This window comes from Thermobia domestica, chromosome 8 (genome assembly GCF_964235325.1).
Source record: "Thermobia domestica chromosome 8, izTheDome1.hap1.1, whole genome shotgun sequence".
NCBI lineage: Eukaryota > Metazoa > Arthropoda > Insecta > Zygentoma > Lepismatidae > Thermobia > Thermobia domestica.
This window is the reverse complement of record NC_137461.1, coordinates 5488655-5515139: the sequence shown is the minus strand read 5'-3', so window position 1 is coordinate 5515139 and position 26485 is coordinate 5488655. Positions and strand designations below refer to the sequence as shown.

The following is a 26485-nucleotide window of genomic DNA, read 5'->3' as shown; positions in this document are numbered from 1 at the left end:
TGAACTACATATAAGTTTCTATCAAGATGATTCATAGACCATTATGAGAAAAAAGAAAATATACTACAGCTTGGAAAAAATTAAAATATCCCTTATTTGTGTAGTAGCTTTATGGTAAGTTTTCAATCTTATTTGCTACATAGATCACATCTAGGAAAAGATTAGAATTGTCTGAGCTTTCACTATCTACAAAATAAACTGTTTCTGCTCCTCATTTTTAGTAAGAACGTTGTAATCTTCTATTAGTTTCACTCCTCTTTCTGCTGCATCGTTTGTTACGTGGATGAATTTAACTATTGTCTTTCCTTTCATATTCAAGAAATCCTTTGGATATTTTAAATCTCTCGAGGAAAATTTGAGATTGTAACAAAATCACTGATTTCTCTTTTCACAAGAATTTTCATCGTATCACCTCTTGCGTCAAACCTCTTTGCTATTTCACGGTTTCCCCTTACAGTTGTAATTTTTTCAACCATTTTTTGTTTTTCCATTATGTTAACTTCATCATCAAAAAGCCCAACGCTACGTATTCCTCCGTCAAGTACCAGAGATGTCGAGAAAATTTAGAAAGAGCCACTTCAGATAATTCAGCATCTATTTGTCTATAACTAAAAACCTTTCAAAAATTGCTGGTTTTGTAATAGTGAATAATATGTTTGATCACATTTAAACAAATCTTGCACATATAGTCGTATCAGATAAATGCATACTCTCCGAAGATCCGTTTGTTTGCTTCGTTAAACGAAAGTGTTGGCGAAAGAGAAATATTTTTAAACAGTATATTACTTTCCCCGTTCACCTTGCATGGTGAATTGCTCCAGGCAAACGAAAGAAAACTCTTCGAGAAGGTATGCCGTCCAAGAATATGATGGTCAGTTCTAAAAATTATCTGTAATCTTGTCTCCGGTGTCCTGTTTCTACAAATTTGATGGAAAAATTCAATACTTCATTTTTTACATCTGGAATGTTGTTCCTTACATCATCATCATCATCAATTCCTGGAATAAAGTTAGTACAATCTATTTTAGACCAATCGTTCTGAAAATGCTTAAATAGGGAAAGTCCTGTCCAGATGCCAATGAAACACAACACTTGTCAAATACACATTTTAAAACCAATTCGTAAATGTAGTGTCTACAAGGAAGGTATAGAATATTATTTTGGAGCATCTTCTCTAGCAGAATGCAAGCTCCGTTCACATGACACATATTGCAGGGAATAATGTGACAAACTAAATTACAAAGTTCCATTCTTCAAGCTAATAAACTGTAGAAGCAATATGTTCGTTCTCCTCTTGAAGATGACAAACTGAGAACATCAATTAGCCTCTCATGACCATCTGATGTAATAATTATTGATAACCTGTCCACAGTCTCTCTACCACTCAAATTCGGCAGAAGTTTTCCGTCCCATTGCACAAATAACGCACTTGATGCATTCTGAAATTGTTTTCTGTAGTCCTGTGCGACTTCGCTACGGATTTTCTCTCGGCATCGGTGAATGGAAGACCTGTTTATTACTAGTTCCTCTACGTTGTGGCCTAATGCTGCTGCCGTCGCTATCAAAATATGTATTGATGCTCTATCAGTGACCTTGTATCGATCAAGAGCAGCAATCAGCCTTGGAGTAATAAAATTAGTTTTTCCCCCTTTTACATCTCTTGGAGGGTTCGGGCACACACGCATAGATTTTTACATTTTCTCTAACATTCTCAACTGGGTTTTCCACTTTATTACTTGAACTGCTTACCTACATGTCTTTTGGTGTAAGTTCAAACAAATCATTTTCAGAAGTGCATTTTCTTTTGCATTCCTCTTTCTTTTGAAGCCGTGTATATACCTTTTGTTCTTCTCGTGCCAAACTCATGTCTTTACTTTTAGTAGTGTAAGAATTATTACCTGTGAAAAAGGAGAAATCTTCTCACAGTTAATAATTCTTAGATGACTAAAGCTATCTTTAAAATAGAGCCAGATTTGTTCTTTTGGTGAAACGCTACCTCAAACCATGTCACATGACCCTCTTCCTATTTAAAGCTTTTGAACTAAATTCAAGATGGCGGACTTCAAGATGGCCGCCATGACAATACTATACAAAATTAGCTTGGTCTCTTCCTCTAATTCTATTATCCAGAGTATCTTCGTATTTCCTTAAGACGTTACTAAATTATAAGAGCTTATTCCAGATTTTTCCCATATACTATGTATTGTAATCGGATTCAAAACTTTAGGTCACTTGAGGCACCATTTAATATTATTCAATGGATCTAATTTTTCTCCTGGCTTAATTTAGTCCCATATGAAACCATTTTAGGGGATTCGTCCAAAGAAATTCGGAAATCAAAAATTAAGGACCACCCTTATATATATATATTCGTTCCTTTCCAGTAAATGTATTAAGTGCTTCCATCTTCCAGAAGGGTTAGATTATACGTCCCCTTAAAGTGCATAGACTAAAATTTGACTTTTGGTAGCTTGAAAATTTTTATATCAACTAATTTTCAACATATAAAATTTTATTTTTCCACCTTTACTATTGACAGAAAAAGTTTAAGATTACTCTGAACAACTCTCGTACAATAGTTATGCAAAAACTACTCCTTAATACTGCATGCATGGTGGGGAGAAGTTGATATATTAGTGCTCAACTGTACAGAGTTTGTGAACTACTATTACCTTCAAGAAGTAAATCCTTTGAAGCAATTTCAAGAAGTTACGCCATCTCTTCGGTAAAGAAATTTATATTTCTGCTATATTATAGGAAATCTATAGAATTCTTATATTGACACCTCTGAGAAGATAGAATTCATAAAATAACATGAAGTATTTAACGGTAACAGTTACGTAAACAAATAAAACTACACAAAAGATTTGTTTGGCTCCAAAATGGAAGATATTTTTCAGCTGCAATTTAGCTGTTCTGTATATTTGATTTTTTACTTTAATATTTTAAATCGAATTTCATGGTAATTTGAAATTTTAACAAGAAACGATAAAGAAAAAAGTTCAAAGAAATTTCAGTGACCAACTCTGTTATTCACGATAGATAAGTGATACCGAAAAACATGTAACAGAGTTTGAATTCTTGTTCAAATTATAAACCAAAGTGTCATTTCTCCCCCGATTGCCTTTATATTGGGATCCATAGCTTGTCTCAATCATAAAAGGAAATGTCAGTTTATGCGTCACGCTATCCTGAAATGACATACAACCTTGCTTACGGGATTTGTAATGTTGGTTGCAGAAATACAAGGATCAGAATGAACATTCCTTATAATAATGGGCAAACGTCTCGGTATGTCATCCTAATTTCTTATAGGGAACAGTTACGCTAATAAATGTCGCTAACTACGCTAAAACTTGCTTGCCTGACACTAATAAACATCATAATGCGCTTAACATGCTTCCTGATACTAATTGATGTCGTAACTGCTCTTAAACTACCCTATCTGACACCAATAGACGTCGCTACCTACCTACATTGAAGAAGACCCTGCTTCCAGAATCTTCAAAGACTACTTATTGCTACACATGAAAGTTCGCATAGAACTACTACAAAAGAAACATTACTTGCAATCCTCAAATGCGAAAGATTTGGGAATTCGCAAGCAACTTGCCAAGCTGCCTTAGTACCCGGCTATTTGACGCGATCGCAAAGCGTATTTATTGCTCATGCGTACGCTTAAAATACGCTGACCATGTATTTAAATGTAGATGACTAATCACAAACGTGAAAGCAATAAAAACGCGGAGAAAACGTCAGCTCGAGCGTATTTGGTGCATTTCGGAACAATAGACCGCCTGCTGTTTAAAAGATTCCAAAAGGACGCGGGGGGGAGGGAAGACGTGTTCCCAGGCAAACGGATTGTAGCAAGAAACAGCTGCTTGGAAGATGATTTGTGCAGAGTATTGGAACTCTGCTATTACACACCTGGACCTGGCAAAAAGACCCGGAAACCCTGACTGGCTCACAGTATGATTTACAACTCTGGTGAAAGTAAAATTACTGAATAGCCACCTTGGCCGCGTTCGCTACGAGGGGTAACGCTTAAGACTTAGTGTGTTAAGTGCGCCAGTTCTCATTGGACGTATCAATGGGAAAAGACAAAAACACACGAGCGAAATGTGTCAACTATAAAGACTCTCATTCTGTTAATTATTCCGGATGACCACGAATATAAATTTTACAAGCAAAAAGGAAAACACCAGCTCACACAATCTCATATTCAGCACCTCTTCACAACAATACTCCCACATCCACTTCCAATACCTCAGCCTACAATATCACACACTATCGCAGCTTCAACACCAAAGATGTATCCTGATAATTAATTCAGCCGGATAGTAAGAGTTCACCCGAACCGATTGTTAAAATTTCTCGGGAACCTATTCCTAAAAGTCGCTCTTCACCTCTAGATCCACCACTACTAAAACATTTAATTCTCTAGTATTATCTTTGAAAACCAATATACAAAATAAGCATACTATATGACTTAATCCTGTCATTACTAGGTCTACTAGTATCAATAGAACATAGTCAGTCCCGACTCTCGGTAATTTGCCGCTCCCCTTTCTTCAGAAGGAACAAACCTTAAAAGCAGCGATTTTAACTATGCTACCCCATTATGAAGAACAAAGGAAAGGGAAAGAGTACTCGCACTCAGAAAGGTCTAAACACTACAAATACAATCTCGTTGTGTCTGTTTTAAGTAATAGTGAAAGATCAAGAAACACCTGTAGAGGAAAGGTGGTAATCCTTTTTCAGAGAATTCAATATCGAATTTCAATCTCAATATATCAGTTTGCAATTCCAGTGCAACTAGATCTGTTATCTCTATTTCTTAATTTTCTTTCTACATCTGTTTTTTTTTTTTAATCTTGTTTTCACCTTCAATAATAAGAAACTTGTGACAAAGACAAGACTAGTTTTCATATCAAAATTGTGATTACTAAATGGAACAGGTGTTCGCTACTATTCGAGAATTGAGTTCTTATATATATATATTTGACAACAATCAAGCAATTCATATTTGGATTTGTTTAATCATTTGCTTTAGCACTGTCCAAGTGACAAACTAATGCGACCTAAACCTGATTTATTTATGTAGTATTCAAATAGAAGGTCAGCTTACTAAATTGAACTACTATCATCATGAAGTGTTTCCAACAAGAAATATTTATTTTAAATAATATAGTTGTGACAGATTTTGACGCCCTGTGCAAATGCATGGGTTGCACATAGAGCCGGTCCTGAACATAGCAATAATATTAATACAGAGTCAACTTACCATACTGATGCAATTGTTAAAAATATTAATCACAGAACCGGTTGTTAAATAACTCACTGTCACCACTGCGAGAAACTAAACGTAGAAAGTGGTGTTTGCACACCATGCTTCTCCTGAGATATCTGAATTCAATTCTATTCACCTGTATATAAATACGAGTTAACACTGATTAAATCTTGTGTTTATCATTAACATTGCGAGTAGGAGTGAGGGAAGACAGAAAACATTTTTTTAGACCTTCTGCTGAACACTGTAATTCAGCAGCAAATTACAATGACATATGCTGCATAAGTAGCTTTTTACATGTGAGAAAGTAGTTTCTAAAGCTTTTTTCTTTTCATTTTACAAAAGAATTAAAATGTCTTTGAAGATGTAATTAAGATTGTACGTGCTTAACGAGAATTAACCTAGAGAAGGGAAAAAAAAGTATCGGAAGTATAAGTATTCCTAACCAGTGGCGTGTTTTGTAGATTCCCGAAGCTACCAGCAGTAGTACTATAACATTATAAAAATCAAGTTAATATAACGCGTATAATTAATTTATATTAATGACAAGAGGAATAAATATATTAATCTCGTTGATAAATATTGGTTTGTTCCAATTGCCATCGAGTCAAGTGGTACTTGGGGTCAAGAAGGAGCTAATTTTATCAAGGAAATCGGCCATCGTATTTCACTTATATCGGGAGATAAATCTTTCCTTATTCAACGGATCAGTGTCGCAGTTCAACGTGGGAACGTGTCAGCCATTTTGGGCACGTTACCCACAGGTAAAAAATTAGAGGAGATCTTTCTCATATAAGGAAGAAAATAACGACTTGGTTTCTAAGTACCAACGACGGATGATATTTTAAACAATATGTACTTAAGAATTTCTCATCATAACTGTCATCGTCATTGAAAGACATTTTCATTTTCACGTTTACTATCCCAATTTGATTCTAATGTATATCTTTCTTTTACCATAATTTCTTGTTCTTTTAGCATTTCTTGTTATTTTGCCACAATTTCGTCTTATCTCGATATTATTTGTTTTTCTATTAATTCTGTTAAGAACTTATGATCATTATGAATTAGTTTAAGTTGATCGTAGGTGTAAATTATAACAATACCATATTGTTAAGATTTATATTAATATGTTTATAGTTTACTATCTTCTTTAATGACGCAAGTTCCTCTAAATTTTTCGCAAACGAGAATGCGTACTAAGATACAATCATTATCAGCTCCGTGTGCGGTCAGTCTCGCTTTCTTACGAGATTCACGACGTGGCAGCGTTGCTGGCGTGTCCGCAGCAAGAATCATCACTTGAATGTATTCAGATTAATGGAAGTTATGAGTAATGCCATAGCCACATTTCGGGGGTATCTGGGAATCAATTGGAGAAGGGATTCTTATTATGTATACAACTTCCAATTAATCTGCTGTGTGGTGTGGAGTTTCTTCTAGCGGAAAAATAAAAATTTTACAAAGGAAAGTGCCATTTTTATTGTTGTGAATAGTTTTGTTGCCGAGTAGAGTTATTACTAAGAAAGTTTATTCATAAACCGAAAAGGCAGGCAGTACTATGGACACGAGTCATATGCAACCTCAATTTATTTTAGCTTGGCTATTTCTGGGGAGAGTTCCTTCAGAAGAATCCCTGGGAGAAACACTAACTGTAGGCAGTGGCGGGTAGTGACTAAATTTATTAATAAAGCCTGTGCCGTGCAGTGGCAAGGGGCGAGAAGATTGACAGCTCTGGGTGCCGAAGTAAGGGGACGCAAAATTCGGGAGGAAAATTAAAATAAAAGGAGGAAAGAAAAAAAAAACAGGAAAATGACTTGAAATATTTTAGATCAGTACAAACTACAAGGCGTGTTTCTTAAGTAAGGTCCGTTTTGTTGTAGACACTAGTAGTTCGCGCGCATACCGCAACGAGCGTGTGCGTCGTGTACCGGCATGCCTCGGGAACAATTGTTATCAGTTTCAGTTCTGTAGCTGACCTGTACGGTTGTGTTCTGTACTTTCACAATGTTTAAGACTATCAAGTCGCCCGCCGCGTGTGAGGTTTCTCAGTGATACGGTTTTTGTCAGCAAGAAACCTGTCTGCTGCAGAAATTCATCGACAGATTTGCGAAGTGTACGGTGATACTGTTGAGTGCAAGCAAAGTGCGTAAATGGGTACCAGAATTCAAAAATAGCCGTGACAACGTCCATGATGAGGACCGCTCCGGTCGCCCTTCTTCGACTACAGACAATTTGGTGGCTTCAGTTGAAGCGAGGGTTCGTGAGAACAGGCGCTTCACAATAACAGGTCTCTCAAACTAATTTCCTGACGTGTCGAGATCAGTGCTTTACAAAATTGTTTCTGAACACCTAAAGTTTAGGAAACTGTGCTCCCGTTGGGCCCCGAAACTCCTAACAGAGGACCACAAAAACCAAAGATTTGAGTGTGCGATGAAGTTCTTGACTCGTTATCACGAAGAAGGTGACTGCTTCTTGAGTCACATTGTAACTGGAGACGAAACATGTGTTTCGCATATCAAGCTCGAATCGAAACACACACACTCGCCTGTAAAGGTGAACGCCAAACAGACTCTGTCCCAGCGCAAAATCATGGCGTCGGTGTTTTTGGATAGGCATGGTGTTTTGTTGGTCAACTTCATGCAACGAGGAATCCCTATCAATGCAGAAGCATACTGCCAAATCCTGAGAAAGCTACGCAGAGCGATTCAAAACAAAAGACGCGGCATGCTGACAGAGGGCATTGTTCTTCATGACAATGCAAGACCTCACACTGCATGTCGGACCCGCGATTTGTTGGACAGTTTTGGATGGGAAGTTTTAGACCACCCACCCTACAGTCCTGATCTTGCGCCGAGCGATTACCATCTGTTCCTCCACCTCAAACAACACCTCAGTGGCAACCGTTACAATGATGATGATGATGTGAAAACGTCAGTGAACTCTTGGTTATCGGAGCAGGCGGCAAGTTTTTTTTTTTTTTTTTTTTTTTTATGAAGAGGGCATTTTGAAATTGGTTGAGAGGTATGATAAGTGAACAAACTTGGCAACTATGTCGAAAAATAGAGTAAAGTATGTACTTTCTGCAAATACATTTACTTTTTGAAATAACCTTTCGTTGTGTACTTATGTCCAAACGGACCTTACTTAAAAAATACGTCTCGTAGTATGTACTTAAATCCTCTTCCTGCTTTAGGAATTGGTCCTATACTGTTACTCATGTTAGGGAAATGCATGTGCACATAAAATGGAAGAAAAAAGTAATAAAAAGTGCTCAAAATCAAGGAAAAGCGGAGTTTATTTTTGAAAATTTTTCTTACGCTTCGCGCTAACCATCTGTCGACCTTACTTATATGTACGGGGGTCGGCGTCGTATATTCTCACCCGGGTGCTGATTTTCCACGGCACTGAATAAAGCTAGTAAGAAGTAGGGAAGCCAGTTTCTTCTTCGTGTGATTCATAGAGGATTATGTCAAACTGGTTGAAGTTTAGCGTCCCCTTTCAGCATCGGAGCTACATGATACGTGAACCTATACTGTAAGATGAAATCCAAACTCGAATCACCATAATATACCCAACGTTCTTGTATTAGAAATCGAACAAGGAGCACGTCAGTGTTGCCTACATATGCTATAATTAACGAATCATATGATAATTTTGACCCCCGTATGATGTACGATAATAGGAAAGTATACGATAATTTGATAGCTCCTGGTAAAATACAAAGATAGTTCTCCAGAATTCGGGCATTTGGAATTCGAAAGAAATTTCATTAATTCTTGAAAGAGAGTATGAATTTTGAAACATGTGACAAAAATACTCAAAACATTACAAGGGCGATCAATGTCTCGGAAAGTTAAAAAAAACAGCTAAATTAACGTTAATAAGGTGATAATTTAAATATTTTTACGTTACACTGCTAACTAATTTGTGTGTAATTTTGTTTGAGTTTTCCATTTCATAGAATCAGTGGGGTATTTACGATTTTGTTTCGGGGGCTTTGCTTGCTTCGGGAGGGGCTTTGCTACAGTTATTCCTGGAAATGTGAAAATTCTGTAATATACATAAAACAATAAAAAGTGGCTATAAAATTTCGATGAGTGCTTAAGCCCAGAAGCCACCCCCTTTTAAATATGCCACTCCATAGAAAATGAAATGAAATATTTGAGTTTTACGTCCCACGGTTATGCCGGGTATGCTAAAGGATATGGTGATGAGTAATGAGTGAAATGGTGGAATGAAGGAAGTGGGAGGAAACGGGAGAACCCCGAGGAAACCCACGCACACGGTATTTGTCCACCACAAAGTTCACTTGGCGGGGGCTGGGATCGAACCCGGGACCCCAATATAATAGTAAATATCTTGCGTTGATTCAAATAAAGTTCCTTTTGATGATTAACATTTCTAGTGAAGTTATTATCACGTGATGCATTAATTAAATGCAGTATTGTACCGGTACTTACTTTAAAGTGAGAGATGCAAGTAACAAACGCTTATCCCTCCAAAAATTGACAGCTAACTGTAAGAATATAGGGCCACTTTCTTTTTCTCTCCCTCTATCTTCAAATATGCAGGAAATGAAAACAGCAACTGATGAGGATATCCTCATCCCCCCCTGCAAATCCCAGTCAAAAGAAAGTATGAACTGCACTTCAAAAATATTTGTAGTGGAGCCAAGTGGGAATATTTCATTAATACATACTGCGTGCTTTCCTTATATAAATATTTGTTGAATAATAATAATAATAATAATAATAATAATAATAATAATAATAATAATAATAATAATAATAATAATAATAGACTACTTTCCGTCTACTTTTGCTTATATATTCATTCTTTGTTAAATTAAAGAAGAAAAAAAAAACAACTATGTATACATGCACACAGGTTCCGTAACCAGAGGGGGCTAGGGGCCTGGCCCCCCTTAACTTTTCGTGGCCCCTCCAGACCTCAATACAAAATGCTGGCTGGTTTCGGGCCTGCATGCACATAAATTCAGCTCTAAACAGTGTTAGAAATACAGCTAAGAAAGATCTTAAAAATAAATAATTTGTAAGTTTTTTTTTAACTCAATAAGGAAAATAGAATTCTGACTAATTTTAAACATTTGATGATACATTAGCCTAAACGTTATTTGTGTTATTAGTTTGTGGGGCCTACCCTACTTGTAGGATTACCCTTCGCCACTGATTAGAAGTTAGAATTAGGATTAGGGATAAAAGACCTGAGTAATTATGACTTCATTAGAAATATTTGCAAAACAAAACAATCCTGAAGAACAAACAGTGTGCAATTTAAATTTTCCTAATGTATGTCCTGATCCTAATTTAAATACACCTAAATGAAACCGAGGAATGGATACTAGTTACTTTAGTACAAGCAATACATCTGATTAATACACACTTTACTTTGTCATTATACTTGCGCATTCATAAAGTATATCTGAACGAGTAAAACTTTCAAGGGAATCTTAAGTAGAATTTTTGGTTTCTCACATGTTAATGTTTCATTTGCAGTAACAAATTTAAAGCATAAAATTAGTAATTTTTGTCACGTCTTAAGAAAACTGCACAATAATATATTTCTTTCTTCACTTGACATGCGTAGGAATTATATATAATGGTTAATTTGTTCCCAACTAATTGCTCTGACCTCCACATTTATTTAATTAACAATGCTTGTTCACAAGAATAAAACCGGAATAAAAAGTGTGCTTTTATTTATAAATAAGCTCAAAAGGAGTTTTATTCTTTGTCATTGAAAGCAAGTATTTTGTACAATACGAGACTAAAGAAACAAAAGCTAATCAGTTCCTAACCTTACGGAAATGACGTCATTCCCATGCCACTGATAGATTTCATTCCTTTCATAGAGGAAAAAGCAATTTTGATCTTGACCCACAATTTTCTTCTTGAAAAAATAAAAGTCTTTACGTAGTAGCAAGGTCTCGTTCGCTTAGAAGTCAAAACTCTATCCGTGAAATTTTCATTCGCTACCAAACACATGTGACTGTTTCAAGCATAAAGAGTTTTTCCCGCCATAAAAATAAAATAAAAAAAGCAACATGTTACTACGGGGATTTTTTTCTATAAGTTTCAATTTACTGGTTTTATTTGTAGGTGTATTTATTTATTTACTGTGTAGGTTTTATTTGTAGCACTTTTTTCCCTTCTCCCTGCTTTCAACATACAATCAAACTTACTCGCAACATGAAATAAGTAATTCAAACCCTATGACCTTCTATACTAAATTATATTTTGCCAGGATTTTTCATCAGTTCCACCCAGGGCCGGCGCTAGCAGTTTTGCCGCCCTGGGCGATACTTTCAAATGCCGCCCCTTTAATCCGCAAACCTTATTTTGACAGATGTTCAGGTATTAAGAAAAGTAAGATACCATATTTAAAAACATATATGGAAAGGAAAATTAAACAAAAAATTGAACTACCTCTCTCGAATGTTTACGTAATATTTAAACGACTCCATACATGACACAATTCAGTATGCTCGATTTCGCTGTACGTGATATACAGCACAGCATACAGATTTTTTTTTTTTTAAATATATGCTTTAGTCCGACTAAGAATTTTAATTTTTAAGCTTATTTTATATCAAAAGGTGTTTCCAATATAGCATGGAGCAAAATGATAATATAGTGAATCAAATATTACGACAAAAGTAAGTAATTAGCTTAAGACATTATGTACTAAAACACAACAGAAATACGAGGGTCATTCAATAAGTAAAGAGACAAAGTCTATATTTTTAACACTAATCATTTTTTTGTTTGTTTGTTTCAAGGATGTTAGCTGGCAACCTTGGGATATGCTCTGATCTGCTGTTTCGTAATTTTATGTCAACATAACTTCAAAAATATCAATTCATCATGGCAAGTCCTCTAAAAGATTGCACCTTAGAAGAACAGCGCTCAGTCATTAGGTTTTTAGTCGCAGAAGGTGTAAAACCAAGTGAAATTTTTTCTCGAATGTTGAGACAGTACGGTAACAGTTGTATGAACCGTGCGAATGTGTACAAGTGGGTTGATCGGTTTAAAAGTGGCCGAACAAGGTGATGAACCCCGATGTGGACGTCCAGTGGAAGTTTCTGGTTCTTTGTTGGAATCGAGGATTGACGGACTTATTCGTGATAACAGAAGAATTACTGTTGAAATGAAAGCTGAGGAAGTTCAAGTAAGTGTTGGAACTGTTCACAATGTCATTAGGAACATTTTAAAGTACAGAAAAACGTGTGCCAGATGGGATCCCAGACGGTGCAAAGGTGGCTTCGGGGTAAATCGAAAGATTTCTTCGCCAAGGAAATTAGGAAGCTGCAAGAAAGATGGGACAAATGCATAACTGTAAAGGGTGATTATATTGAAAAATAGCCTTAGTTTTGAAAGATTGAAATAAATCTTTATTGAGCTATAGCAATTTGTCTCTTTACTTATTGAATGCCCCTCGTACACAAATTTAACATACTTTAATTGAAAAAACTTTTCTTGCTTCGGTATGAGCAAATTCCTTTATCACATTCGCGTAGTCCAATGCTTCAATCAATTAATGTTCCATTGATATTATCACTAGACCACTTAAACATGTTTGAGATATGGAAGAACGTAGAAAGTTTTTAATAAGCTTAGAGTAAGTTTCGAAAAATTTCTTTCTCAACTTGCCACGGTTACTGGTAAGGTAAACAAAATCATAACTGCAACACTGACATAGGGAGCAAAGTCATATTCTTTAATTAATTTTAGACTCTTTTGGTGAACTTTTAGGCTTAATTATATCGGTTAATAGTTTCAGTTCGTCTTTCAAATCACTGGGGTTAATATCTTTCGATTCTTCGCGTATTAAAATGCTGGCACTTTTTAGACAAAAGTTCAGGTGACATATCGTTCAGATTACTTACATCGTAAAGAAAATCGAAATACTCGCAGTGATGTTTAAGTTGCTCAAACCTTTCTCTTAAAGCTAATACAATCACGTCTGGAAGGTTGTAATAAAATTCGATCTTGTATTTTGTTATGTGGATCTTTAATAGCTTCATCCTCTGGCTCATACTGAAATCGTCTCTTCTTTCGACTTCGAGCTTGCACTGCATTACCTATCCGCGGGTCATCCATATCTATGCTGGTGCCAACTCTATCGCATCAACTAAGTAAAGTTGAACTTTGCATAATTTCTGCTCCTCTCAAAGTAGTTAGATATATTTTGAAGAAACCCGACTGCATCCAACACATGGATACTTTTGTTTACTATGTTTATATGGAGTGAAAGTCATACCAGATAACGAGTGAGCAAAAGTAAGTAAAACCACGCAGCTGGTTTGCTATACACAGAGCATCATGGGCGATCATTCTATCTATTCTATTGTCGTTACTTATTTAAAGTAAGGTATCATAAACCTCTATTTGATATCTAAGTGGAGTCAGAGCGTCAACTCGGCTCTCCTATCTTGTGGTGCTGAATGGTTTTAAAGTGAGGTTGCTAGTATGTTCCTTTAGTATGGCCCAACGTTGAACTGACACAGAAAAAAAAAGTCATTAACTTTTTTTTAACTATACAAAAAATATTTTTTTAACTATACAAAAAAATGAAACGGTGGACTGAGATGTTGTGACCGCATCGTTAACGACAAAGTTTAGTAAAGGAACATAGAAGGCTTGGGAATTTATTTTTGCTTTTCATATTGGAACTATTGTCACATCTTTGGCCCGTCATGTCTTCGATAGAAGTTCATTTCTTTTAGCTGTTTAATTATTACTTCTGTCAGTTCTAGACCAGTGAAGTCTTTTACTGGTACGAAACCAAGAAAATGTTCGCAAATTTTTACAAGCCATTCTCCATTACTGTATGTAATTTGTAAAAAAACGAACTATCCTTTGCTCTGTACCAGAAATATCTGGTGTACAGTCTAGCATTATAGTATAATATGTTGCAGCTCTCAACAAAAACAGTATTTTGCTTTCAATTTACTTACTAAGAATTGGAATAAAATTTTTTGGACATCTTTTCCTTATTAATGGTGGTATTTATTTTGTCCTCCCATGGTTCTTTTAATGTGTTCGGCCATGACGCTGTCAAACTTGTATTGCTTAAATATAAAAACCATATATATATATATATATATATATATATATATATATATATATATATATATATATATATATATATATATATATATATATATATTGTTAAGATACGATAATGAACAATTTGTAAATTGGTTAAAAAATTGCTGCTAGAACCTAAATGTCTCTAGGTGCTGTAGGCTAGAACCGCCTATCTCAAGTGGGAGTGTACCTTTTTCGTACTTGGAGTGGAGCGTTAGAATATTGCTGAATAGAAAAAATATAAAAGACACTTGACAATCTTATCCGCCCTAGCCGAAAATCTTATCTACGCCGCTGCAAGGAAAATCTTGAACGAGATACCTGTGGCTAGTAGTTTGATAATTGGAAATGAGGGAGAATGCTCTGAATTTCCTGAGTGAGTATTTTCCTGAATGTGAGTGAAGTAAGTTTAATTACATTCTCAGGGATCACAATTTTATTTTTCCATGTGGGACTATTACGAAGCCTTATATTTTAATAGTATTCTTTTCTTTTTTCAAATTTTGCCGCCCACTAGACGTGCCGCCCTGGGCGGTGGCACGGCTCGACCCCCCCTCGCGCCGGCCCTGGTTCCACCACGCAATGGGGTTGTACCGTACCTATCAGTGATGTCAATGGTTGCGTGGGTCATTACTTTTGCCCGGGTTTGAGTCTCGCTTAGAGCAGGGGGAGCGTTGTGTTACGTCGTCCCTCCACTTCCAAACAATATCTATGGCGTCCTTCCACATCCTAAAAATACAATGGGCAAATATAGGTACGGGGGACAGCGTGACGTCATGCGTCCCCAGTGGCGTATTTAGGGGGGCTTCCGGGCTTAAGCCCCCCTCCCGAAATCTTACTATAGTAAAGTATATGAAATATCTTGCAGAATTTTCACATTTTCAGGCAAAGCCCCCCTCCCGAAACAAAATCGTAAATACGCCACTGTGCGTCCCCCTATCTTTTTAGATACATTTTTACCCCTGCTCTAGAGCATTACTCCAGAATGTTACAGTGGATTAATGATACCCATTACTTGACCTCTAATATTCACGAAGTTTGTTTACCGGCGTGAATTTCTTAAGATATCGACCTGAGCTCCCGCCGGAAATCGAACCCGGGTGCCCGCGCCGAAGGCGCATACGCTAACCGCTTAACGACTTTAGTGAGAAGTGAGGAGAGGAGAAAAATATCGAATGACATCTTTCTGTTTAAGTGCCATGGGCAGGGGCGTACGCACGGGTGGGTCCTGGAGAGTCCGGACCCCCCGAAATCCCGACTTTTTGTAAATGTAGTCTACTTTTAGGGGCAATTTTAGAAATGTTCCTATAATTTAGCCTCAAATTGTATTTTGACCCCCCTCCGAAACGCTTTAGACCCCTCCCGAAATAAATTCCTGCGTACGTCCCTGGCCATAGGGATGATTAGAATGAATGAAATTGCGAAATGAAGGGAGTGAGAGAAAAAAGAACCCCGAGAAAACCACGCACATGTTTGTCCACCACAAAGCCTGTTTGGTGCGGGCTAGAGCAGATAATCCTGTTTGTTGGAATGGCATTTGAAGAAATTCTCCATGTACACGTATAGACAATGTTTCGTAGTCTTCGGGTCTGGTGAGTCGTGGTTCACGTACTTCGTGGCCCGTTCCACCTTTATATGAACAATTTCCTAGTGCTTCATTTCCACATTGTTGATCGTAAACTTTGTGTAAATTGGCCTTGCAGTCTATTATTATTATTATTATTATTATTATTATTATTATTATTATTATTATTATTTTGCAGTAGCTTAAAAAGTAAAATAAAAACCGAAATAGAGTATAGTGATATCTTCGAATCTGAATTTAATACGTTCCAGAGCCATATTCGTCTTCCAACACAATTTTTCCACTTTAAAATAATACAAAAATAAATTAATTTGTTCCTTAGTTTAACGAAGTCGAATTTTCAAAATTATTTAAGGTCAAATATTATACTAACAAACAGTAATAACATTTGAAGTAAAATGTAATTTTTTATTAAAGTTAAAAAAGTATAAAAACCTACATTTTCCTCGAAAGCGAATAACAGCGCAAAAAAAGTGAAATTAAATTGAGTTTTAGTTCCATAGTTATGCCGGCTAGGCTAAAAGAGACTGTGATGATGAGAAATGAATGAAATGGTGAAATGAAGAAAGTGGGAGGAAACGAGAGAACCGCAAGAAAACTCATGCACACGGTGTTTGTCCATCACAAAATTTGGCGCGAGCTGGGATCGAACCAGGGAACCAAAGCACCAAGAGTGAACTCTCTACCATTGAGCCACCGCGGACCCAAGATAACGATAGCGCAGATGGAAGGCAAGTCACCATCCATAACGTCAGATAACCATTTTTTTTTTTCCTTGCCTGTTCATACCCTTTGGTAATAATCCCAATTGTAAAGGGTTTTGGGTTACTGGTCTTTAGAGAATCAACGATCGAAAGTTGTATGAAGAGTTTAGCGTTCCTTTCAGTGCCGTCGCTAAATGAAACGTGGACCTATAGTTTAAAGTGAGATTCGAACCACATAAGCTCCCGCTGGGAACTGAACCAGGATCTTACGCGCCGAAGATGAAAATGGTCTGATGTTTGTGACCATCTTAAACTTTTCTAAAATGTTCAATTATCAGTATCTTATTATTGAATATGTTAAAACACATGTTAACAAGGGTCTTATTAGGTGCCACTTCTCAACGACTGCCTGAGGTTTTGACCACATAGAAAGACAATTCTGGAGTTCAGCAGTGGAGAAGTTCGGATTCCAAAACAGCGTTTGGATTCCGAGGCAAAATTTGACCGAATTTTTCGTTCAGATTGCAAGTAGTTCGAGTTCCAAGATTTTTGGATTTCGAAGGGAAAAAGTAATTGCAATATCATCCTTTTGAACTATGAAGCGTAATTAAAAGTAGAGTTAAAACTGTCATCTCAAAAGACAAAAAACTTATTTTGATTAAGGGTATTCAGGAGAAATGTCACAATGTGAAGTGATTCTACATGTGAAAATAAACCGAAAAAGTCCTATGAACATATGTCCGATTTTAAAGCCTGTGACAAACATCTTGGCATTTTAGCTAAACGAATAAAACGCAAGCTGTAAAGCGACGTCGCCGAGTGAGAAAGGAGTGTAGCTATTGCTTGGCTAAGCAGACCAAGGATCTTATAAAATAGCAGATGAACTACAGCGCGATCAGATCGCAGGAGGTGAATGTATACAAAATAAACGTGGCAATACCGCAGCCTTCTCATTTGCTAGCAGCATTGAAAGGGAACTTGGAGCCCCGCCTTCAAATGCCAAAATGTTTGTCACGCCGTTTAGATCGTTACGGAATTGGAGCAGGTGGAAGACTGCACACAACCATGATTGATTATGAAGACAAGTATGAATATTATTTACCGAAATGCTGTGTAGGCGCTGTGGAGGACACAATAATGGTGGGACAGATGATTGATTCATTCTACAAGAGATGTGGGGGTTCTCCAACAGATGGCAGCACTGACGTCGCACCGAGGCAAGTATCCAGTGTGCAATCATGGGTTGGATCAGTGAGCCAGCGTTGCCAGATCTATGATGCTAGATCTAGCATAATTTGCATGTCTTTAGCATCTAGCACCTTGCTTTTAGCACCCTCCCCAAACCTAGCGTAATTTCAGGAAGTTTATCAAAAAGTCGTAAAACCTGGAGATGAGAAAGAAGTTGGTCGTGGGAAGAAAAAGAACGGCAGAAATGTATCCTCTTCCATTGATTCATACAGTCGGTAAACCATACAGGTAGTCTTATTTTCCGAAGTAAGTTAGAAACGGCTTAGGGTTTTTTTTTTTTTTTTTGTGGTTCCACCCAGGGTTTTCTAATCCTTTAACTGCGAGGCATGGGCGGAGCTATGGGGGCCATTCTTCCCCCAACTTTTTGACACCTTCACCATCTTTATTTCTGACTTCATGACCATCTTTATTCCTGAAATGAAAGGTCCTAGACCAACCAAAAATCTGCCCCCTCAGCAGACAATTCCCAACTCCGCTTATGCTGCGAGGAAATTTTCTTTCAAAATATGTAAACAAACACTTTGCATTCATTTATACGATATATACGCCATTGAGTCTGGCAACGACTGCACTAGTTTAGTTGAGTTAGAGCTTTGGTGCGTGAAGTATTGAGTTCTATCCACGCATTCTTGCGCTCTGCGTATTTTAAGTTACGTCATCGTATCAACTTCGTTTAAAAAAAAACTGAATTAGTAATTATGAGGATCTAGCATAATTTGACCGAATCTAGCATAATTTCGATTAGGTTTTGGAATAATTCCGAGCTGTGAGTCTGGCAATGCTGCAGTGAGCAGTCATGAGGCCGTATGCGTGTCGTACGTGCTTGAATGTTGCACCGATTCACTGTACCAGACAAGTATGCCAGTATGTGAATAACAGATTTCCTCAACGGTGGATTGGCCGTGGCGGACCCATTAACTGGCCTCCCAGATCACCCGACCTAATCCCATTAAACTTCTGTTTATGGGGCTGGTTAAAGAGGGATGTGTACGCTACGAAGGCGGATACACGAACTTGTCGTTCGCATCACCAACGCTGTTGCCCGCAGAAATGATGTTTGATGTGCAACACAACACACCCTCCAACGCGTTGACAAGTGCATTGAGATGGGTAGGGGACGTTTAGAACACCACTTGTAGGATGGATCAGTCATCTGTCCCATTATCCTGTCCATCACAGCGCCTACACAGCATTTCGGTAAGTAATATTCACACCTGTCTTCATAATCATTCATGGATGTTTGTAGTATTCAACCCTCTCCATGGTTGACTAGTTCATTTTGAGTTTAACGTCCCGTTCAGCAGCGAGGCTATATCAGACGTGGACCTACTAATTAACGTGGAATCCGAACCATATGAGCTCCCGCCAGAAATAGAACTCGGGTCTCCCACGCCATAGGCGCGTACGGTAACCGCTTAGCCACGAAAGAGCTCTCAACCCGCTCCAGTTCTGTAACGATCTAAAATAGGACATATGTTCATACGACTTTTTCGGTTTATTTTCACAGGTAGAATCACAAACTGCGACATCCCTCCTGAATCACTGTATGTAATGATTCTATACAGACCAAACTTCCGCGTGTTGATCAAAAATAAGTTGTTCTGTAGGTAAATCTTTTACGAATTGATTCCACTAAGTGAATTAACCAATGCACAATAGCAAACTTTAGACTGGTTGGACGCTATTGAAGTTGGTTGGTAATTTTTGAAAATTCGACGAGATGAAGGGTTTTGTTCAATATATCGTGTAAGAAGAATTGATCACTGAGATTTCTGGAAGAGTTGTTTTAAGAAAGGAGAGGTTGTATTTTACCTTCACGGATGCTTTCGTCGTCGTCTCCTTGGTAATCAAAAGGAGGTGGTAATCCAAGTGTTAAACAACAAGCTATCCAAACACAAGACTGAATAGATGCACGGATCGACGATTACCATTTTCGTCTTGTTGTTGCAAACATTTATAGAACAACAAAAACGTGAACAACAATTATCTAAGCGTCTATGAACGCTTCCAGTCCTTCATGCTTGATGAAGCCTGCAAACGGCTGACTCACAATAAACTCCAGCTGACACGCTCCAGAAGAATTTCTCGACTTAGAAGCGAGAAAGATTAAAAAAATGTCTTACCACTTTCCAATGCCATTATCAACACGTTGGTTGGTTAAATCAGGTGACGGATCTGACCTAGACACCCATTCGAAACTCTTACCACATCCTCACGTTGACCAAATAGTTTCGGAATTTTGTAAAGTTATATTATATATATATATATATATATATATATATATATATATATATATATATATATATATATATATATAAAGAAGGAAAAGAAACAAGAATGTTCCCAGGTGGCTAAATGAGTTTGCATTTGGAGCAAAATATATAATTTTGTAATACAGAGCGTTCAAAAAGTCTATATATACCTGAATTGTCACATATTCAAAGCAACGAGAAAATTATTTTACTCAAAATTTATTATATTTTATGGCATAAAAGCACTATGTAGAGGGCGTAGCATATACACACACATTTTAACACACAGTTTCACAGCAAATGTTGGAAATGTCCCCCATGAGCCTCCAAACTTTTACTTGCCACGATTCAGGTGTATAGAGACTTTTTGAACGCTCTGTATATCTTCCAAATATTCAGTTGTAATTCAACAATCAGGATATCGAATGGGATGCCTATTTATGTAGAACACGAAAGCTTTCTGAAGTTATTGTTTAAAAAACCGTTCTACATCTAGCCTTGAGATAGTATCACAAAAAAAAAAAAAAAAAAAAAATCTTTAAGAACGGAAAGTTTAACAAGTTTGAGAAAAATTGGTCACAGTAACATCCCAACCGAGGAAGAGATGCAAGAATTTTTAAATCAGCATGGTGAAGACTGTGTTCGAACGTCGAAGTTCTTATAAGGCAAGAACGTTATCTGTTCATTTCTCAAAAAAGTTATATAAGCTATGTACAGTACGTGTGTATTAGCAAACTTCCAGATACAGACTGCGAGACCTCCCTCGTGTCTAAGCGGTTAGTGTACGCGCCATTGGCGTGGGAGACCCGGCTTTGATTCCTGGCAGCTCATGTGGTTAGGATTCCATAAGCTGTAGGTCCACGTGTCATATAGCCTCGCTGCTGAAAGAGACGCTGAACTCAAAATCAAATCAAAACAAGATACAGTCTGCGAGGTAATTTATAATGGTATTATTAGGAATCATCAACCACAGCAAAAGTACAAAACTACGGCTAAATTTTAAAAATATGACCTGAACACTCACGTAGTCCAAGGGGGGTTTGACCTCCCCTAAGAGTAAGATATTATGAATAATATATATATATATATAGGTGCGGATCCAAGGGAGGGGCTATACCCCCTTGGCGCTCAGGTATACACTGAATAAAATGGGCTTCAATCCTGCTTTACATTGGATAGAACTGCAAACTATTGTTTACCCCCTCCATCATATCCTGGATCCGCCACTGTATATATAAATTACGTGTGTTCTGAAAGGATATGAGAGTGTGCTTGAAACCCGTTAGTTAAGTTCTGTTTACGCAACTGGTCAGCACTTGCCTGTGAAACGCAAGAATAACTTACTAGTAATATTAAAACATAGTCATGTACAATATAGAAAGTTCAGGGTTCGATTCCAGATTGGAAAACACGAAATAAAATTAATTTCACAATATTCACTTTTATCCATCATCAGTTTTCTTTAGCTAAAAGGATCTAACGTGAGACGTTAAATTTTAAAAATAAGATAAGCATGAGTGTCCCATAATTACGACGTTATGCTCTGTAAGAAGCTTATGTTTCTGAAACTCAGGAGGGCAACTGCCCCTCCCTGTCCTAATGAAATGACGACCCTCTTTTAGAAACTCCGTAATGTAATGTTATACTTACTATAACTAGCAAATTACTTAAAGAATTGTTTACAGTGTTCCGAAACAATGTGAAAAAAGTGGAGTCCAACTGATCAAAAATGAAAATGAAATGAAATCCAAGTTTTATATCCCATGGTTATGCCGGCTAGACTAAAGGAAACGGTCATGAGAAATGAATGAAATGGTGAAATTAGGAAAGTGGGAGGAAACGGTAGAACTGCGAGAAAACCCACGCACAGATATTTGTCCACCACAAAGTTCACTTGGCGCGAACTGGGATCAAACCAAGGACCTCGTGCACCAGAAGTGCACGCTGTACCACTGAGTCACCGCAGCCCCGTCGAACTGGTGAGTATCTCCGGAGATTTCAGTGTAGCCCGACATATTGTGTCTGGAAATTCCTTTAGCAAGTAAATAGAAAACTTTTTATCAAGAAAATCGAAACACCTGCACATTTTGCACTTTCCGCCTGGATTTCCAATAACTGGAATGTCCAGTGCCTCGAGGATACCAAAGACAATTAAACAGTGGAGGTTTGCTATTCTTAGCAACGTCGGAACGGGAAATATCAAAAAGTGCTATGACACATGTTCCTTATTATGGATTTTATCTTTTGGAGCGTGTGAACACAGCGCGCAGCAGGGAAAACCCAACGTGTTCAGAGAACAATGCCCTACAGGAGTCTTTCTCACCTGATGCCCACCTCGATTGATAAGTCAGAGCGGTCAGATGGCTTCGATACAATATGCAAACGCAGCTGTGACAAAAATTGTTACGATTCCTATAAAAAAAAAAAAAAAAATAAAAAAAAATAAAATAAAAAAAAAATTGAATCTGTTCTCTGGTTATATGAAGGTACAAATTTCCCGATAGTCATTTCGTGCGTTGATGCTATGCAAAGGTGATCGAACTTTTCGTAAAGAAAAAAGTTAATTGAGAATGATATTCCCTGATATCTATTCTGCGAAAAGATTAAAAAGAAAAAAGCCGAAGGTGCACGCGCTAGCCATCAGATCCAAAGAAAAGCAAGTGTTGCTCAACCACTACAAATTTTCCTCAGTTTAGTGGAAATTCAGACACTGCATCCACGCGTGGACGACATCCAGAGGCAAAAGAACACTGCTTAGGTGCTTGAAGAGCTAAATTTTGGGGAAATAAAATTTTATAGTCAATGCTGGCACTTAGGAGAGAGGGCTAAAGCAGTTGCTTTCTTTTCTGCTCTTCTATCGTGATGTCTTAGTGCTAAGGCTTGCCCACCAAGAGAAACCAACGTTTCTTACGAAACTCAATGTCATGGAAAAATTTATAAAACTTGCTAGCACTTCAACCCCACGTAAAACTATGCAAAATAATCACATGAAGTAAAATTTACTAAATATTTAATGTTAAAACTTATGTATTAAACAGTTTAGACAAAAATGAGCCTCATTTAACACTAATATTCAATAACAATAATAATCAAGTTTATAGGGCCTACGCGTATATGTCAGCTTTGGCACTAAAACATCTCAGGACTGGCAATTAAGGCATAGTTATTTTATATACGTATTATCACAGTGACTTTAACAAACTTATGACAGTTATTGCAATTTACTCTTCTCTGTCTAACTTCCTAACAGAGGCGGGTCAAGAAAGTGTAAACGGGGGCAGGAGGAGCAGCCAGAATGCAGACTATGGTAGGTATATCAGGAGTTTACTATAAAGTCCCAAATATATATAAATAATAGCTTTATTTATTTTTGTCACTCAAAATAACTAGGGGGGACCCAGGGCCCCTTGTCCCGCGCTAGATCCCTTACTGCTTCCTGATTGGACACCAACGAATGTATTAATTTTTAATACAGTAGAGCATCGATTATCCGAACGTCGGTCAACCGAACGACCGCTTAACCGAACTGTGTACTCGCTCGCACCTGTTACTCTCCCACCCTACCGTCCATCATCCCCCTCACTCCCAAACCAAGTTTCCCACAGTAGTCGCCGCACTGAGCCACCGCTGGCGGAACATTGCTTCTAATGGGGCCTTCAAAAGGCGCTGCTGACCGGCCAAGCCGCCAGTCGCTGTGTTTCAACAATCAGCACACTTCTGTCGGTTTGGCACTGGCTGTAGAAGTAGCGGCAGTATCAAAGCTGTTCACAACCTTGTTTATCAATCAAAGTATAATACAATTAAGACACCTTAATAAAATGATAACTTTCGAATATACTTGAAGTTTAACATTCCTTTTTCAGCACCGAGCCTATTGGTTTTTACCATTTAAGTTAGAATGTAAACCATCGTAATGCGCTTCAATTTTAAGGAATCGAACCTAGAACCTCATCCACCATATTATATATATACTGTTTTCTCGCATATTTTAACATCTGTGAAGTTGTCCCGCCCACAAACGAATTTCAAAAGTTTTTCGTATCACATCGTTAGTTTATCGTTAGTATACGTTAGTTTTGCTAAAACTATCGTTAGTTTCGCAAAAATAACGATTTTATTCTAGAAATAGTTTCCGACAACTGAATTAGCCCGCCCATATTGAATTCTCATACAATTCCAACTCATATCGTTAGTTTATAGTTAGTTTCGCAAAAATAACGATTTGATTCGACAAACAAGGTTTTCGACAGCAGCGTAGCCAGGATTTTGTTTAGGTGATTCGGGTCCCTTCCCGGAAAAGTTTTCGCAATTTGTAAACTGGGAACGCGAGTTCAGGCTATATTTTAACGACCCTTACAAATTTGGTTGATCCAGGGGTCCTATCGCCGAAAATTTTTAGCAATATATAGACTGGGAAGGCAATTTTAGGATTTATTTTTATTACGTTTAAAAATTTCTGGGGTTACAGACCCCCGACCCTCCCCTTGGCTGTGGTAGACAAACAGCGTGCTCGTTGGTTTTCTCGGGGTTCTCCCGTTTCCTTTCACTTTCTTCATTCCACCATTTCATTCATTTCTCATCATCACAGTCTCTTTTAGCCTAACCGGCATAAACGTGAGACGTAAAACTTAAAGATTTCAATTCCTCCCCTCGGCTACGCCGCTGTTACCCGAAACTAACGTAAACTAAAAATATACTAACAATATGAGGTGGATGTTCATGAAGATTCTTTAGGGGCGAGTTAACTTTACATTTGGCGGGAACCTTTATTTCTCGAATAAAATAGTTATTTTTGCAAAACAAACGTTAATTTTAGCAAAACTAACGTAAACTAACGCTATGAGTTGGAAGTTTATAAGAACTCAATATGGGCGAGCTAATTCACAGTTGGCGGGAAACTTTATTTCTAGTATAAAATAGTTATTTTTGCGAAACTAACGATAATTTTAGCAAAACTAACCTAAACTAACGATGTAGATAAAGAAAAGAAAAATTCGTTAGGTGGGCGGGACAACTTCACAGACGTCATATTTTAACTAAAAAATAAGGACTAGGGTTCAGTTGAATCTTGCTTTGCATTAGGAAGGTTTAAATAATAATTATGTTCAGTGGCATCCGCAAAATTTCATTAAGGAAGGGGCTCAAGCACGCAAACTCATTCCCTTTCAGAAAACGCGAATTTTTTGTAAATGTGTGTTAATACGCTATATGTATTTTTTCCATAATGTCCTGTTCAAAGGAATTAAAACCCCTGAAACCCCTTTGCGTACAACATTGACTGGGTTGAGCGATTATGGACTTGTTTCGTGTGCAGCCGCGACTGCGGTAAAATTTAACATAAAACAACGTGTCATGCTTATGAATTTTAGGCTTGAAGCAATGAGTATTTGATGTAACTCAAACAGTACACAGTAGCGTCACTTCTGATTTGGCTTGGGGGAGAAAGACCCCTTGATATAAGTAAAATTTTGCGTTTTTCACTTATATACTACTATTCTATTGATAAAATCTATATAAATCTCAAACTCAGGGGGGGCAAATGCCCCTCCCTGACCCCTGTAAATGATGCTCCTGACAGTACATATCAGATTTCTCAAATGTCAAATTGTATGATAAAATGACCTGGAAACTAGTAACAAAACTTATTTTACACAATGAACGGATTTTTTTATTCCCGATGATTTAGCAACACTGACCGAAGTCCAATGCAGGAGGATTTGCTTTGAAGAAAAAGCATTTGCTCGTCCATCGACTGGAGACTGGGAAATCCACACACACTTGAACGAAACAATTTTATTCTCTCGGTTTCCTGGAAAAACAGACTAACCAGAAAAAGTACAATTTGTATCATATAATAGATATATTGTAGCTGAGCAAAGAAGCAGGTGGACGATCACACTAAAGAAAGAAAAATAAAACTTTTCATTGCAATGTTGCCAGTTCCCAATCTTACAAAAGTTTTCTTCTGAAAATTTTAAAAGTATTCTAATTTCTTGGAATTCCAAGAGGAAGGTTACGTCTAACCATAACTTAGAGCCAATCAGAGTTATATTTCTGGCAGCTGGACAAAAAAAAAAAAAAAAAAAGCTTAAAATAAAACTGACATGACATTTTTCAGATACCACTCCGGTAATGATATAGCATGATCATAAGGAAAATTAACAAAAAGAATATGTAATGGGTTATAATGTAGTAATTGATGATTGGTTAATTTCGAAATCCTCATTTTTCAACATTCAAGACTATATGAGGCATGGGGCTGCAGCTTAACATGAAATCTAAAGTATAGAGCC

The 26485-nt window shown here is 37.3% G+C and overlaps 1 protein-coding gene across 1 annotated transcript in view; it reads right to left on the bottom strand.

Annotated features, from left to right (window-relative positions):
* The window catches only part of LOC145692660 (protein spinster homolog 1), a 66471-nt gene that overhangs the window by 26828 nt on the left and 13158 nt on the right, over window positions 1-26485 (bottom strand). The window lies entirely within an intron of this gene.